This window comes from Mercurialis annua, linkage group LG7 (assembly GCF_937616625.2).
Source record: "Mercurialis annua linkage group LG7, ddMerAnnu1.2, whole genome shotgun sequence".
Lineage (NCBI taxonomy): Eukaryota > Viridiplantae > Streptophyta > Magnoliopsida > Malpighiales > Euphorbiaceae > Mercurialis > Mercurialis annua.
In genome coordinates this window covers 20,099,064-20,115,838 of record NC_065576.1, presented here as the reverse complement: position 1 = coordinate 20,115,838, position 16,775 = coordinate 20,099,064, and positions in this window count along the sequence as shown.

The window sequence follows — 16,775 nt, the reverse complement described above, 5'->3', positions numbered from 1 at the left end:
CTTCAATAGCTAAAAAGGGGAAATATTTGGATTTGATTCTTATCATTTTAAACCTTTGGCTTAAATCTCAAAAGAGCTGAAACGTTTGTATTTGTTTCGTAACGTTTTAAACGTTTGGATTTGTTTCGTAATGTTTTAAACGTTTGACTTAAATCGCTAAATAGTTAAACGTTAGGATTTGTTTCTTAACATTTTAAACGTTTGGTTTGAAACACTAAAAAGGTGAAACGTTAGGATTTGTTTCATAACATTTTAAACATTTGGTTTAAATCGCTAAATAGTTGAAACGTTAGGATTTGTTTGGTAATGTTTTAAATGTTTGTATTTATTTTGTAACGTTTTAATTGTTTGACTTAAATCGCTAAAAAGTTAAACACTTAGATTTGTTTCGTAATGTTTTAAATGTTCGGATTTCTTTCGTAACGTTTTAAACGTTTGGATTTGTTTAGTAACGTATTGAACGTTTGGCTAAATCGCTAAAAAGATGAAACGTTAGAATTTGCTTCATAACGTTTTAAATGTTTGGCTTAAATCGGTAAAAAGGGAAACGTTAGGATTTGTTTCATAATGTTTTAAACGTTTGGATTTGTTTCGTAAAATTTTAAATGTTTGGCTTAAATAGCTAAATAGGTGAAACGTTAGAATTTGTTTCGCAACTTTTTAAACGTTTGGATTTATTTCGTAACGTTTTAAACGTTTGGCTTAAATCGCTAAAAAGGTAAAACATTAAGATTTGTTTCGTAACGTTTTAAATGTTTGACTTAATTCGCTAAATGGGTGAAACGTTAGGATTTGTTTCGTAACGTTTTAAATGTTTGGATAAGTATCATGACGTTTTAAACGTTTGGCTTAAATCGCTAAAAAGATGAAACGTTTGGATTTGTTTCATAACGTTTTAAACGTTTTGATTTGTTTTCGTATTGTTTTAAACGATTGGCTTAAATCGCAAAAACGGTTGAATGTTAGGATTTGTTTCATAACGTTTTAAATGTTTGTCTTAAATCGCTAAAAAGGTGAAATGTTAGGATTTATTTCATAACGTTTTAAACATTTGGATTTGTTTCGTAATATTTTAAATATTTGGCTTATATCTCTAAAAAGGTTAAACGTTTGTATTTGTTTTAAACGTTTTGTTTAAATCGTTAAAAAGTTGAAACGTTAGGATTTGTTTGGTAATGTTTTAAATGTTTGTATTTGTTTTGTAATGTTTTAATTGTTTGACTTAAATCGCTAAAGAGTTAAACATTTAGATTTGTTTCGTAACGTTTTAAATATTTGGATTTCTTTCGTAACGTTTTAAACGTTTGGATTTGTTTCGTAACGTATTAAATATTTGGCTAAATTCTCTAGAAAGGTGAAACGTTAGGATTTGTTTCGTAACATTTTAAACGTTTCGCTTAAATCGCTAAAAAGGTGAAACGTTAGGATTTGTCTCGTATCATGTTAAACGTTTGGCTTAAATCGCTAAAAAGGTGAAACGTTTGGATTTGTGTCGCAACGTTTTAAACATTTGGATTTGTTTCGTAAAATTTTAAACGTTTCACTTAAATCGCTTAAAAGGTTAAACGCTAGGATTTGTTTCATAACATTTTAAACGTTTGGCTTAAATCGCTAAATGTCACGACCAATTTTCATGAATCGTGACCGGCGTTAGGGTATGGGTATGGTTATACCAAATCTCGTAGCAAGCCTTGCTGATAATCAACTTAAACAAATAAAACGATGTACGTGCATAAAACCACATGCTCAGAGCAACCGAGACTCCAACCTAGTCTAGCAGTACATTTAAGCAACATATATTCAAAGTATACTTAATCTCAAATTAAACTCCAACAACATGGCAAATAATATATAATACCAAAATCACTATAATCATGCCAAAACTGATAAAATAATAGTTGGACCATACCAACAAACAATAGTCTAATAAGACTAAAATACAAATAATCTGATACTACTACTGCGGTCTAAGAGTTTAAAATAGTTCGACTCTTTTATTCTAAAATAAAATAAAGAACCTCTGTGAATGAAGAAACGGAGATCGACCCATGCTCAAATCATAAATCTGGAAAATTTGGAAAAACAATGGGGTCAGATTTACTGAGTAGAGTTTATATAACCATTTACATTTATTAAGTTGAAAAACCTTTAAAACGTTTAATAAAACATTCGTTCACCATGGATTATCAATGAAACCGTAAACTACAATTCTAAATCCATTGCCGTGTCTGTGAGACGTATCTCAATAACCGATCCCCGACTACCACTTAATAAATAGTGAGCCCAGGAGACGCATCTTCCACCGGTGCCCTCACTAAGGTGAGAAGTATCTCAAACCTACCTCAATACCATAATAATCATTACCGGTGCGCACGCAGTCCCGATGATGCCCATCGAGTAGCACGTTCCAAATTAAATTCACAATACCGAAAAACAGTTCAAAAGCTGTTTATACACACACACAAACACACACACACACACACACACACACACACACACACACATATATATATATAGACAATATAATAGTTGCTTAATAAAGAGGTAAATAGAGATATAAACTCACTGCTTGTTATTCCACGTGAAGCTAGACAAGCAATCTAACTCTAGTTGGCCTCTGAAGTACGAACAGTCGACGAGTCTAAACAAGGTATAAAATCATAATTAAAACAAACCCTAACTCTAGAGAGTACTAGACACCACATAAGACTAGCACACACAGCACGTTAAGGTAAAATAATCCAGAGCCAACATAAAACCCATATAAATTATAATGCCAAAATAATACAAATCTATTGAGTTCTCGCTTTAAAATCTGTTTCGAAAAATATTATTTAAATAAATATTAAATAATATAACAATTTTCTAATAGTGAATTAGCCGAGTTACCGATAACTACCAAGCTAACTCACATGTCGGGCGACACAAGTCTAACCCAACCCAATTATTTTATCAAAATTATAAACCATAGTTTATAACTCTAAAATAGTACTCTTGATACAATAATAATTAAATATTAAAAACGGAACTCAATAGTCTAACTAAAATAACCAATAACAAAAATTAATTATTTAACTAAAATAAGTTAAAAAAATAATTAAAAGCTAAAACGTAAATTAGCCAAATTGGCACGCCAAACCAATAATTTAAAAGTGACAATTACCCAAGTAATTATTAGTTTAAAAGATTATAATATAAATTATCGTTTTCGAAATATAATAATAAAAATTTAAAAAATAATCGATACTAATACTAATATTTTTAAAATTTAAAATAATATTATCAATTAGCAAATTTAGAAATTAAAACGATAAGCGAAGGTCCGGTTTCAAATCGTAACGAACTAATTTACTTAACCATAAAAACAAATCAAGCATAATAAGTTTACATATCAACCAATAGCTATGAAGAATCAAATGGCCGTCACTTAACCAATTACACAATTAAATGTCAAATTGCCGCGCGCCAATCCTCATCAATTCAAAAACCCATACAACTTCCCACTGATTATATCATACTAATAGCATATAGCTTAATAGATTGCCATTCTCTTAATCCTACACTGCATTTACACATGATGTACATTACATGTTATTCCAGAGAAAATAAATGACCCATAGAATTAAACTCCCGATTCCTGCTACCTCCATTAGAAGGAAAATTCCAAGTTAATAGAGACTTAGTCAGAGGCAATTCTTCTCAAGGTGGGTGTTTGCAGCAATAGACATTTTTCTCTTAGGCTTCTATGTTTCTATTTTATTGCATAGAGATTAACATATAAAAATTCATAATGGTAACAGCACCCATTATTGTTGCTGCGGCAACAATACCCAACCATTTACTGATCTAAAACACAACCTATGAATATCAAAATTCAAAAACAAATCGGCAGCAACAATAACCCAAGAAACCCGCAGTTAACAAACCACAAATAACATAATCAAAGATCAAGGATAATCGGCAGAAACATCAAGAAGCAAAACAACAAATAATATTTCATTGCTTAGGGTCGTAGAGGACTGTTTCTACTACACTTGAGATGAGACAGATTCCAATTCGATTCTGAAACGAACGAGAACGAGCTAAGAAACGGAACGTGAAGATATTGAATAAAACAAAGAAAAGAAAGGAGGAAAGCTTACCGAATCAAAGCAATGGAAAGGGATGAAACGTATGACTTCAGTGATCTAAAGTCCAAGGACAGTCGGCTAGGGTTTGTTGTAAAAGAAAGGAATGAAATAGGGTTTAAAACATGCAAAAATAATAAGCTTATATATAAGAAAAATAAAGAAAGGATGTAGCAAGCTGCTCCCTGAGATTTAGCAAAAAAAGAGCAAAATTGCATGGGACAAAATTAAGGAATGCATGGGCAAAAATTAAAAAAAGAAAAGGGCCAAATGCATGGCCAAATTAAATAAAACATGACCAACCGAACCAAAACAACCTGAATACGAATCGAACCACGACCGAATTAATGAACGACTCAAATATTTTTCGAAAGCTCGACGGAAAAAGCCAAAAAATATTACGGGATATTATATTCTCCCCAACTTATTAAAAATTCGTCCTTGAATTAAAAAAATAAACAACCGTTGAACAATACAACGTACAACTACATGTTAAATCTGAACAAAACGCACATAACCAATGTGAAAACGCATCAACCAAATATCCAACAACATCAAGGACAGCAATCACGACAATACTACAAACAAACTCCGTTTTTCAAGAACAGTCGTCAACCAAGAAACCAACTCAACTGTAATCAAAGGTATTACATACTAAACGACCAACGCACTTGCGTAAGCAAAGCTCAACATGTTATTTCTCGAACGATAGCTCAATACTACAACTTGTATAAACCTAACAATCTCAAATGCTCACTAAAGCATCGACACTAACTTCCACTTAACATAAAATGATGGTGCCATTTCTAGGTGAAATCAAACGAGGTAATACAAACTCTCCCACATAAGACTCAACTGAATTTCGTAGGATAAACAAGGAAGAACCTCGAATTTCAATTCTGAACGGTCCGCAATATAAACAGTCACAACACACATATGCGTTAAATTCTGATTCTAACAACTTAGTACCCCAACGATCACTCGATCAACATAATATGAATAATCAACAATTATCCAATTGAGAGCCACAAATACTCTTTAACAAGTCGGCTTCCAAAACTAACTTAAATCTATATGATTACTAACTCCACATTATCAAAGTGCAAGAATAAGTCTTAAGTTCAACTATAGTTCTTACGATTCAAAACTCTATTAACCAATACAGGTTATTGAAAACACAACCTGATAAAATCTTGCGTTCTACAACACCTACTCACTTATCCACTTATAACGAGCTCGACACCCAAAGAAATCGATAACAATACTCCATAACAACTAAATAATGTTTTGGCCAAAAACAATCACTATTTGAATTATTTGGTCTAATGATTTACACCAATTTCGATAATACCATTAACTTCGTGAATCATAAACACAAAACTCTTACCGTAATTCAAAAGAATATGTAAACTTAACTCATGATAACAGAATCTCCAGATTAGCAACAAAATCTCAATTCCAGTTATTCCTTCAATCATTCAAAAATAAAATAGGTCGTAATAATCTAAGTATCTAATCATCAACTTACATCCTAACTATGTCTCACGGACTTAACTTTATTCCATACAAAAAGATTTTAATATTCGAACAAAACGATATCAAAACTCTCAACAATTCAACCCTCAATCTACACTGTCGACCAACAAGTTTTGTTGGCGAAACTCACCAAACACAATTGTCAGATTTTTTTTAAATCAACTAGTTCATATACCCAAAGCAAATCAACTAGTTCATCGATTAACTATAATCTCGTATATAACAAGAAATCACTAGACCAATTTACCCAACCAGATTGTTAGTTATGCTCAAAACAACCCTATAGAAGTATAAAATTTTCAAATACGCAGAATATTTTATATTCAAAATTTTCCACCTCTCTTTTAAAAGACTTAACATTTTACACATTCTTTTTATTTATCAAAATCGAAGTACCTTTAACGTTGGAAAACTATCAGTTTTGTAAACCCCTGAATTTTTATTTTTTTTAAATATTTGCATTTTTAAATTCGCAAATACCCCTTACTTTTAAATAAGTTTGCAATTTGTGAAACCGTTCAACTGATAAAACTTATGTGATCTGTAAATTAAACTTGCTAAATAATTTATCATTTTCTCGTAAATAATAAAACCGTAGAAAAATCCTCCGTATTCAAAATACACATTGAAGTTTCAAAATATCCAAAATTTTAAGTCGCTCTTAAGTCTTACTCTCAAATTAAAACACGATTTGAAGAATCGTTCAACCGAAAAGTTAATTATTCCTTTTGAATCAAATTTGACAAAATTGCTTTCTTTCCATCCGGACGTAAAATTTAGTAATGCATATCTCTTTGTTTACGGAAACACCTTTATATCAATATACCAAAACATTTGAATAAACAATTTACTTTTAAAATCCAGTCTAAAAATATAAATAGAGTATAACCAAATCCCTTAATCTAACAATCCTCTAATCAAAATCGTAAATTTTCCACAAAAGTTTTCTAATCTATATATAACTATATACCGCACTTAGCACAACTAAGTTCTCGCACGCAACCTTAAAATATTCCTACATTTCCATACTTACAATCTACCAAATCACGTGATACCACCAAAATAAATCCAAATGATATCTTCACTAAAACTCACAAGCATAAAGTAATATCCAATAAAACTTCAAACAAACTGAAACTTAATTCAGAGAAAACAACATATCAGATATAGTTCTACAAAACTTACCACCAGTTGCCACATCACACCGAATCAACTTAATAAGAACACCAGCGTATTAAATACACAGATTTATCATCTAGGGTTAGGATTTCCAATATCCTTTTTCAGAGTAATCAGAAACTACCAACCATTCAAAGGAAATAATTCCCTCAACTTTCTCGATATCAAAACCAAAGATTTTGACCCACAAACTTAACACTAAATCCATCGAAACTAAAAATGAAGACAAAGGCAACTGGGTTTAAACAAAGATCTTACTCACAAAATTAGGACCATACAACAAGGTAAGCCATCTATGACCACGTGAATTAATTCATCTCACGTGTTACTCCGAATGAAGAGACAAAATAAAAACAATTAAAATAGTTCAACCAAACATGACATTTAACAAAATTAGCCCAACATACTTAAAAGACCAAAATCAAACATGCTACAATAAGCTTGAATTTTCGTATCAAAATCAACTTGTAATTATATCATCTTATAAGAGTGCACTTCAAAATTCATTTTGAAATTTAAAGTCAATCATAAAACTTTTCAAGTTCAAGTTTGAGCCTCATGGTTTTTTTTTTTAAATATCATTTTCCGGAAAAAAACCTCTTTTACAAGTTAATTGCTTTAAAAGTACCAGAGTATCTTAATTCGTAAAACCATCGAGTTAGCCGAGTCATTACAACTTCCAAATTCAATTCCTAAATTCAGGTGACCCAAGTCAAACCCCAAACAACCGTTTATAAAATGTATTCTAAATATTAGTAAATCCGGAAAATGCACTTAAAAAACAAATCTCAATTTTTTTTTAAAATAGAAAGCTCGATGTCACCCAAATAGCAACATAGGACTTATCACCCAAGTGAGGAAACAATTAATCTTTAACAAACTTTTAAAAAACACATACTTCGGCCATAACTAGCAAATCGAGTATGAAACCAACAACACCAACGTGTAAACAAACCACAATCTAGTAAAATTACAAAAATAATATTAATTCTTCAAAACAGTATCACCTTTCAAAAAACAAAATTATTACAAAAATCACTCTTTTCCAATCATTAATCAAAGTAAGTTTTGAATATGAGAAAAATTATTTTACTGGCAACGTAATGAAAATCACCTTTTAGGGTATCATTCTCAAACTACTCATTCGACTTTTATGTCAAAACACCAGTTAGATCAAAAATAATTTTCTTAAAAAATTACAAAACCAATACGTGGTCATGAACGTAAAGTCACAAAACATAATAGAAGATTTTACGATCAAAAATCATTTAAACCAGAAACAAGACCCAAGCCTAACGAAAATATTATTTTTAATAATCCATATTCTAGGCCAAAGTTCAAAACTACTCACCAAATAACCCAGCGTTATTAAAATCATTAAAGGCAACTAAGTCAAAAACTATCTTTCAGGTGAAATGCAACATCAACAAGATAAGCTAAACAACATCATAACCTAGTATGAATTTAAACAAAATACCAATATAAAATTTTCCGAGAAATCAAAAGGAACAATAATCACCCAAGTGAAACAACAACCATTTAAAATATTGGCATCAAATCAACATAATACAACTGACTCGACCGCAATCCTATCGTGTAGGCAGAAGGTTTTAAAAATCAAAAGATGACGTTTCAAAAGACAAGACTTGAATCCTAATTTCGCAGTAGTTCCTAAGACACAACGACCACATATCATGCCAAAACAATAAACAAATAACATGCAAAAGGCCTTCGTTTGAAACCAAAGCTCTGATACCAAGTTTGTCACGACCCATTTTCATGAATCGTGTCCGGCGCTAGGGTATGGGTATGGTTGTACCAAAACTCGTAGCAAGCCTTGCAGATAATCAACTTAAACAAATAAAACGATGTACCTGCATAAAACCACATGCTCGGGGCAACCGAGACTCCAACCTAGTCTAGCAGTACATTTAAGCAACATATATTCAAAGTATACTTAATCTCAAATTAAACTCCAAGAGCATGGAAAATAATATATAATACCAAAATCACTGTAATCATGCCAAAGCTGATAAAATAATAGTTGGACCATACCAACAAACAATAGTCTAATAAGACTAAAATATAAATAATCTGATACTACTACTGCGATCTAAGAGTTTAAAATAGTTAAAATCTTTTATTCTAAAATAAAATAAAGAACCTCCGAGAATGAAAAAATGGAGATCGACCAATGCTCAAATCATAAACCTGGAAAATTTGGGAAAACAACGGGGTCAGATTTACTGAGTAGAGTTTATATAACCATTTACATTTATTAAGTTGAAAAACCTTTAAAATGTTTAATAAAACATTTGTTCATTATGGATTATCAATAAAACCCTAAACCACCATTCTAAATCCATTGTTGTGTCGGTGAGACGTATCTCAATAACCGATCCCCGACTACCACTTAATAAATAGTGAGCCCAGGAGACACATCTTCCACTGGCGCCCTCACTAAGATGAGACGTATCTCAAACCTACCTCAATACCATAATAATCATTACTGGTGCGCACGCAGTCCCGATGATGCCCATCGAGTAGCACGGTCCAAATCAAATCCACAATGTCGAAAAACAGTTCGAAAGCTGTTTATATATATATATATGTATATATATATATGTATGTATATATATATGTATATATATATATATACATATATATATGTATATATATATATATACATATATATATGTATACATATATATGTATACATATATATACAAAATATAATAGTTGCTTAATAAAGAGGTAAATAGAGATATAAACTCACTGCTTGCTATTCCACGTGAAACCTGACAAGCAATCTAACTCTTGTTCGCCTCTGAAGTACGAATAGTCGACGAGTCTAAACAAGGTATAAAATCATAATTAAAACAAACCCTAAATCTATAGAGTTGTAATACCCCGTAATTTTTTTAAAAAAATTTCCGTTGTGTTTCCGGTTTTATTTTCGGGTCGTTTGCGGAATCATGGTTTGGTTGAGTTGGTTGGTTCTTTTTTTTGATTCGCTATGTTGTGTTTGGTTTGGGTCAGATTTTTGTGGTTCAACCATATCGGTTGACTCGGTCTCGTTTGGACCAGCAGGTCCCAAACGAGACCTGTGTAAATAACATAAGGTCTCGAACGAGACCGTGCGGACTGCCTTGTTTGAGCGTTTTTATCTCCTATTTATTTATCGTTTCTAACCCTAAATCTTCCCCTACGTATTCTCTAAACCGTAGCCGTCACGACTCCTTTCAAACCTCAGAAAAACGTTTCTTAAATCGTCCTCAAAGGATCTGTGAAATCGAGATGAACAAACTGTCATATGTTTTCAGTTTTGTTAAAAAATCGACACTTCCGTATCCTTAATTGTTCTTATTTGTTTTAACATCGTTGGAGAACCGTTTCGTCTCAGTCGTAATAGACTCGATCCCCTATGATTATAAAGTTTCGGAATTGGAAACGGTATGTTAACTTCTTCATTTGAGCCGCCGCCGTCTTACCGTTTTAAGTTAGTTTCAGTTTAAGCTTTTGAACGACATTATGTATTTTTGACCGTTCTCCTTCGTTTCAAGATCGAAACCAATTCCGTGTCGTCCCAGGGATTCTAGATTCACGTATCTATGTTTCCCCACCTTGATTTCACAGAACGGTACGTTATTCTATTCGGTTCAATCGCCATCGTCTCGTCGTTTTACGATAACATTAAGTTTCTGTTTTTCGGATTCATGCGAAGTGCTAAGTTGTGCCTGGTGTTAATCTTACATTGTTTAGGTTGATATCTTAAGCTCTATTCAAGCCAATTCACCTCTGGTTCTGTCACGACCCATTTTCATGAATCGTAACCGGCGCTAGGGCATGGGTAATGTAGTACCAACACCCGTAACTAGCCTTCCTTATAACATTCAATTCAATTAAACCTGCAGAAAGCCAATGCTCGGGGGCAACCGAGACTTCAGCCTAATTCTAGCAGTTATAATATTCAACATTTAAATATAACATGCTTTCCAATACTGAGTTATAAATAGGCGTAACATAAATAATCCAATAGGCCTGGTCCCGAGAGCTGAGCTACACCGAGTTACCACTGACCACACTTTTACCATATCCAGAGTCCCGAGAGTTGTGCTACACCGAGTTACTCTATTGGGTCCCGAGAGCTATGCTCACACCGAGTTACCACATTTCCATATATACCTTACCCAGATCATTACCGGTAGGCACGCAGTCCTAATGATGCTCATTAGGTAGCATGTTCCAACTAAGACCCATAATATAAAAACAGTTCGAAATATACGTACAATATATATATTTAATATTAAAATAACAATTTACTTAATAAAGCGGTAAATAGTAAGTACAAACTCACTGCTTGCTAATCCACGTGATAACCGGCAAGCAACTAATCCTGGTTCGCCTCTGAAGTACGAATAGTAGACGGGTCTAGACAAATAAAATAATTATTAAAAACAGACCCTAACTCTAAAGAGTACTAGAAACCACATAGGACTAGCACAATTAACATGTCGGAATAAAACAATCTAGAGCAACATAAAAATACCCAATAGGTAAAAACGTCCAATTAATACAAGTCTATTGAGTTCTCGCTTTAAAATCTATTTCAAAAATATTATTTAATAAAATTTAAATAATAAATAATTTCCAAATAGTGGGTTAGCCGAGTTACCAATAACTACCAAGCTAACCTCACTTGTCGGGCGACACAAGTCTAACCCGACCCAAATATTTTATCAAAATTATAAAGCATAGTTTAAAATTCCAAAATAATACTTATTGATAAAATAATAATTAAATATTAAAATGGAACTCAATAGCTTAAAACACAAGTAACCAATAGTTACCGACAATTTTCTTAAATAATATAAGTTAAGAAAAATAATGAAAAGTTAAAATGTAAATTAGCCAAATTGGCACGCCAAGCCGATAATCTTAAAAACGATAATTACTCAAGTAATCATTCGATTAAAAAAAATATAAAATCGTTCTTAGATTATAATTATCAACATAATTCAATTTATAAGTGTCACTATTATTTTTTAAAAATTTAAAATAATGCCAACCGCCAGCAATTTAACGACCGAAGCGATAATCGGAAGTTTGATTTAAATTTGTAATATTCAGTTTAATGATTTCTGTTTAAACATAATTATATCACCATTTTTATATTAGAATTAATCAAACAACATTAATTGTAAATGAACTCACAAATTAATAAAGACAACTCAATTTACAATAATAAAATCAAAACAAATCCAAACCATTTGAATAAGTAAAGACCAAAATAAACTCCACTGCCACCCATATTCATGTCTAACAATAACCATTAATAATAACATTAACCATCATTAACATTAATATTAACCACACAAGCCAATCACCATTAACCATCATCAGAGAAGGATTTATACACATTTTGAATAGAACAGTTGCCGCCATTAATAACCATCACAGCAAGAAGAACTCAAACGAAGAACCAAAACAATAACTAAACTCAGATTATCATTAAGCAAATCAGTTAAGGAAATGGGAGGTGGGGTCTTTCTTCTCCTATAAAAGAAAGCCCACTCTCCCCTTTCTATAGCATCCCATCTTCTTTCTTTCTTAAAGCAAACTAGCCTATTACTCCTTAGGCTTCGGTTTGCTTTCTCTCTCGAGTTTGTATTTTTCTACAAACAAATAGTGGAGTATTTTTCGGCAGTGCCCGAGGATGTAAGACGGTTCTTTTGGCTGAACCTCGTTAAAATCCTGGTATTCTCTTTATTGTTTATTTAATAGCTAACGTTTAGAGTAGTTAGAGTTATTTATTGTGAAGTTAGTTATATCGAGTGAAATTCTGTCTAAGGAGTTTGGTACTTAAGTGGTCCACTTGTGACCCACCAATCTTTCCTGGGAATTTTCCGGTATAATTATTTGGCACAATACGTGACTTGCTAGTAATAATTGTTAAGCTTCCGCAACAATTGGTATCAGAGCTAAGGTTTTATCCTTGGCATACTGGTTAGCTATTAAATAAAAGTTGTAGAAATGTCGGGGAACAAAAGTCTGTCCACATTTATAGCTTCTTCCTCGGGAAGAATAGCAATGTCAAATGCAAGAATTGCGGTGGAGATTTTTGATGGTACGGGACATTTCGGCATGTGGCAAAGTGAGCTTTTAGACGCTTTATTTCAGCAAGGTCTAGACGTCGCTATTGAAAAAGAGAAACCGGAAGACCTGGATGAGAGAGAATGGAGTAGCATCAATCGTTTAGCATGTGGTACCATTCGGTCATGCCTTTCCAGAGAGCAGAAGTATCCCTTCTCAAAGGAAACATCTGCGTGTAAATTGTGGAATGCATTGGAGGAGAAGTTCTTGAAAAAGAACAGTCAGAATAAGCTTCACATGAATAAAAGGCTATTTCGATTCACGTATCTCCCTGGTACTACTATAAATGAACACATCACAACTTTCAATCAATTAGTGACTGATTTGTTGAATTTGGATGTGACGTTTGATGATGAAGATTTGGCTTTAATGTTGTTGGGATCACTTCCTGAGGAGTTTGAGTTTCTTGAAACTACTCTTCTTCACGGGAAGGTTGGTGTGTCTCTTAGTGAAGTTTGTGTTGCATTATATAGTTACGAATTGAGAAAAAAGGATAAGAAAGAAACCACTAGTAGTGCGGTAGAAGCTTTGGTGGTTAGAGGCCGTCTAGAAATCCGAATGAAAGGAAAGAAAGGGAGATCAAAATCCCGTCTAAAGAAAGACGAATGTGCCTTTTGTCGAGAGAAAGGGCACTGGAAAAGGGATTGTCCAAAACGGAAGAACAAAAGCAAGACTGATAATGAAAAAGCTGCCTTTGCTTCGAATGTAGCTGAGTGTGACAATGAAGATTCAGATCTTTCATTAGTTGTTGTGTCATCGACAAATACTCCTACTGCATGGCTTCTAGATTCGGGTTGCAGTCATCACATGTGTCCCAATCGGGAATTATTTGTTGACTTTAAAAAGCTAGAAGGTGGAGCTGTTTACACGGCAAGTGACAATCCTTGTATGACGGAAGGAATTGGTTCAATTCACTTTAGGAACCATGATGGGTCAACAAGGATTCTGAAAGATGTTCGCTATGTACCGAGTTTGACAAAGAATCTCATTTCTGTAGGAGTCCTAGAATCAAAGGGCTTCAGAGTGACTGCAGAAAATGGAGTAATGAAAGTAATCTCTGGTGCACTGGTAGTCATGAAAGGCATTCGAAAGAACAATAATTTGTATTACTATCAAGGTAGTGCAATTATTGGGACAGCTGCAGTAGCTTCTAGTGATGATAAGGAGCTAGAGGAAACCAGTCTGTGGCATAGGCGTTTGGGGCATGCTGGTGAAAAATCTTTGAAGGTTCTTGCAACTCAAGGATTGTTGAAGGGACTACGTTCCTGCAAATTGGATTTCTGTGAGCATTGTGTGAAGGGTAAGCAGACAAGGGTGAAATTTGGCACTGCGATTCACAATACTAAGGGTATTTTGGATTATATTCACTCTAATGTGTGGGGCCCTACCAAAATGGCATCAATGGGAGGCAAGCATTACTATGTTACCTTCGTTGATGATTTCTCTCGCAGAGTGTGGGTGTATACTATGAAGTCGAAGGATGAGGTTTTGGGAGTTTTCCTGACTTGGAAAAAGATGGTGGAAACTCAAACCGATAGAAGGATCAAATGTCTCCGAATGGACAATGGCGGAGAATATACTAGTGATCCTTTTATGAGAATCTGCAAAGATGAAGGCATTGTTCGACACTTCACAGTCAGACATACACCACAACAGAATGGGGTGGCAGAATGCATGAACCGAACATTACTGGAGAAAGTTCGGTGTATGCTGTCCAATGCTGGGTTGGACATAAAGTTTTGGGCTAAGGCTGTAACATATGTTTCTCATCTCATTAATCGCTTACCGTCATCTGCTATTGGTGGCAAGACACCTATAGAAAAATGGTATGGAGAACCTGCTAAAGATTATGATTCTTTACGTGTGTTTGGTTCCACTGCATACTACCACGTAAAGGAATCGAAGTTAGACCCAAGAGCAAAGAAGTCACTCTTTCTGGGAATCATCCAAGGAGTGAAAGGCTATCGTCTTCGGTGTCTAGAGACAAAGAAAATAATATTTAGCAGAGATGTTACCTTTGATGAGTCTGCCCTGTTAAAGAAGGTAACATCAGAAAACATACAAAGTGATGGTACTTCACGGCACGTGGAGAACACTCCAAAACAGGTGGAGTTTGAAAGAATTGTTGACCCAGTGAATGAAGAAGCAGACATGGAAACTCCTACAGAAGAGGAGTCAGATGAAGAAGAGGTTCAAACCCAAGAACCTCCACAGCAACATGAGTCAATTGCATTAGGGAAGGGTAAACGGAAAAGGAAACTTCCCGCTCGCTATGCTAATTTGGTAGCGTGTGCATCTTCAATTGCAAATGATGAGCTTCCTTCCACTTATCGGGATGCTGTCCAAAGTTCAGAAGTTGAAAAGTGGAAGAATGCTATGCATGAAGAAATGCAATCTCTTCATAAGAATCAGACTTGGAAACTGGCAAGTATGCCGAAGGGAAAGAAGGCAATTGGATGCAAATGGGTATATGCAAAGAAAGAAGAATTTCCTGACAAGGATGATATTCGCTATAAGGCAAGATTGGTAGCTAAAGGCTATGCTAAGACGGAGGGAATTGATTATAATGAGGTATTTTCTCCGGTTGTCAAACATTCCTCCATTAGAATCTTGTTGGCCTTAGTAGCACAGCTGGATATGGAACTAGTTCAGATGGATGTAAAAACGGCATTTTTACATAGAGACTTGGAAGAGGAAATCTACATGACTCAGCCAGAGGGATTCAAGGTTGCTGGTAAAGAAAAATTGGTGTGCAAACTTGAAAAATTGTTGTATGGATTGAAGCAATCACCAAGGCAGTGGTACAAGCGATTTGACAAGTTTATGTTGGGGCAGAAGTACACAAGAAGCAAATATGATCATTGTGTGTATTTGCGCAAGCTACAAGATGGATCCTTCATATATCTTCTCCTTTATGTTGATGACATGGTGATAGCTTCGAGGAATAAAGGAGAAATTGAGAAACTGAAGGCTCAACTCAGTCAAGAGTTTGAAATGAAGGATCTAGGTGAAGCCAAGAAGATTCTCGGTATGGAGATAAGTAGAGATAGAAGTTTGGGAAAACTGTGTTTGTCTCAAAAGGAATATTTGAGGAAGGTACTAAAGCGTTTTGGTATGAATGAACAATCAAAACCTGTTAGTACTCCACTCGCTCCTCACATGAAGCTGAGTGAATCTCTATCTCCAAAGAATGATACGGAACGAGATTACATGTCAAAGGTTCCGTATGCGAGTGTTGTTGGCAGTTTGATGTATGCTATGGTGTGTACAAGGCCCGACATTTCGCACGCACTTGAGGTGGTGAGCAGATACATGCATGCACCTGGAAAGGAGCATTGGCAAGCTGTAAAATGGATTTTACGGTATATTCTGAACACCATAGATGTTGGTCTAATATTTGAGCGGGACGAGAAAGATGGTCAAAGTGTTGTTGGATACTGTGATTCGGATTATGCGGGTGACTTAGATAAGCGGCGATCAACAACAGGCTATGTGTTTACATTAGCAAAGGCGCCGATTAGTTGGAAGTCTACTTTGCAGTCAACAGTTGCCCTATCTACCACAGAGGCAGAGTACATGGCAATTACAGAGGCTGTTAAAGAAGCAATTTAGCTTCAAGGGTTGCTTGGTGAACTGGGAGTTGGACAGAAGCATGTAGAGATACATTGTGATAGTCAGAGTGCTATTCACTTAGCAAAGAACCAAGTTTACCATGCAAGGACGAAGCATATTGATGTCCGATATCATTTTATCTGTGAGGTTATCGAAGAAGGTGGAGTC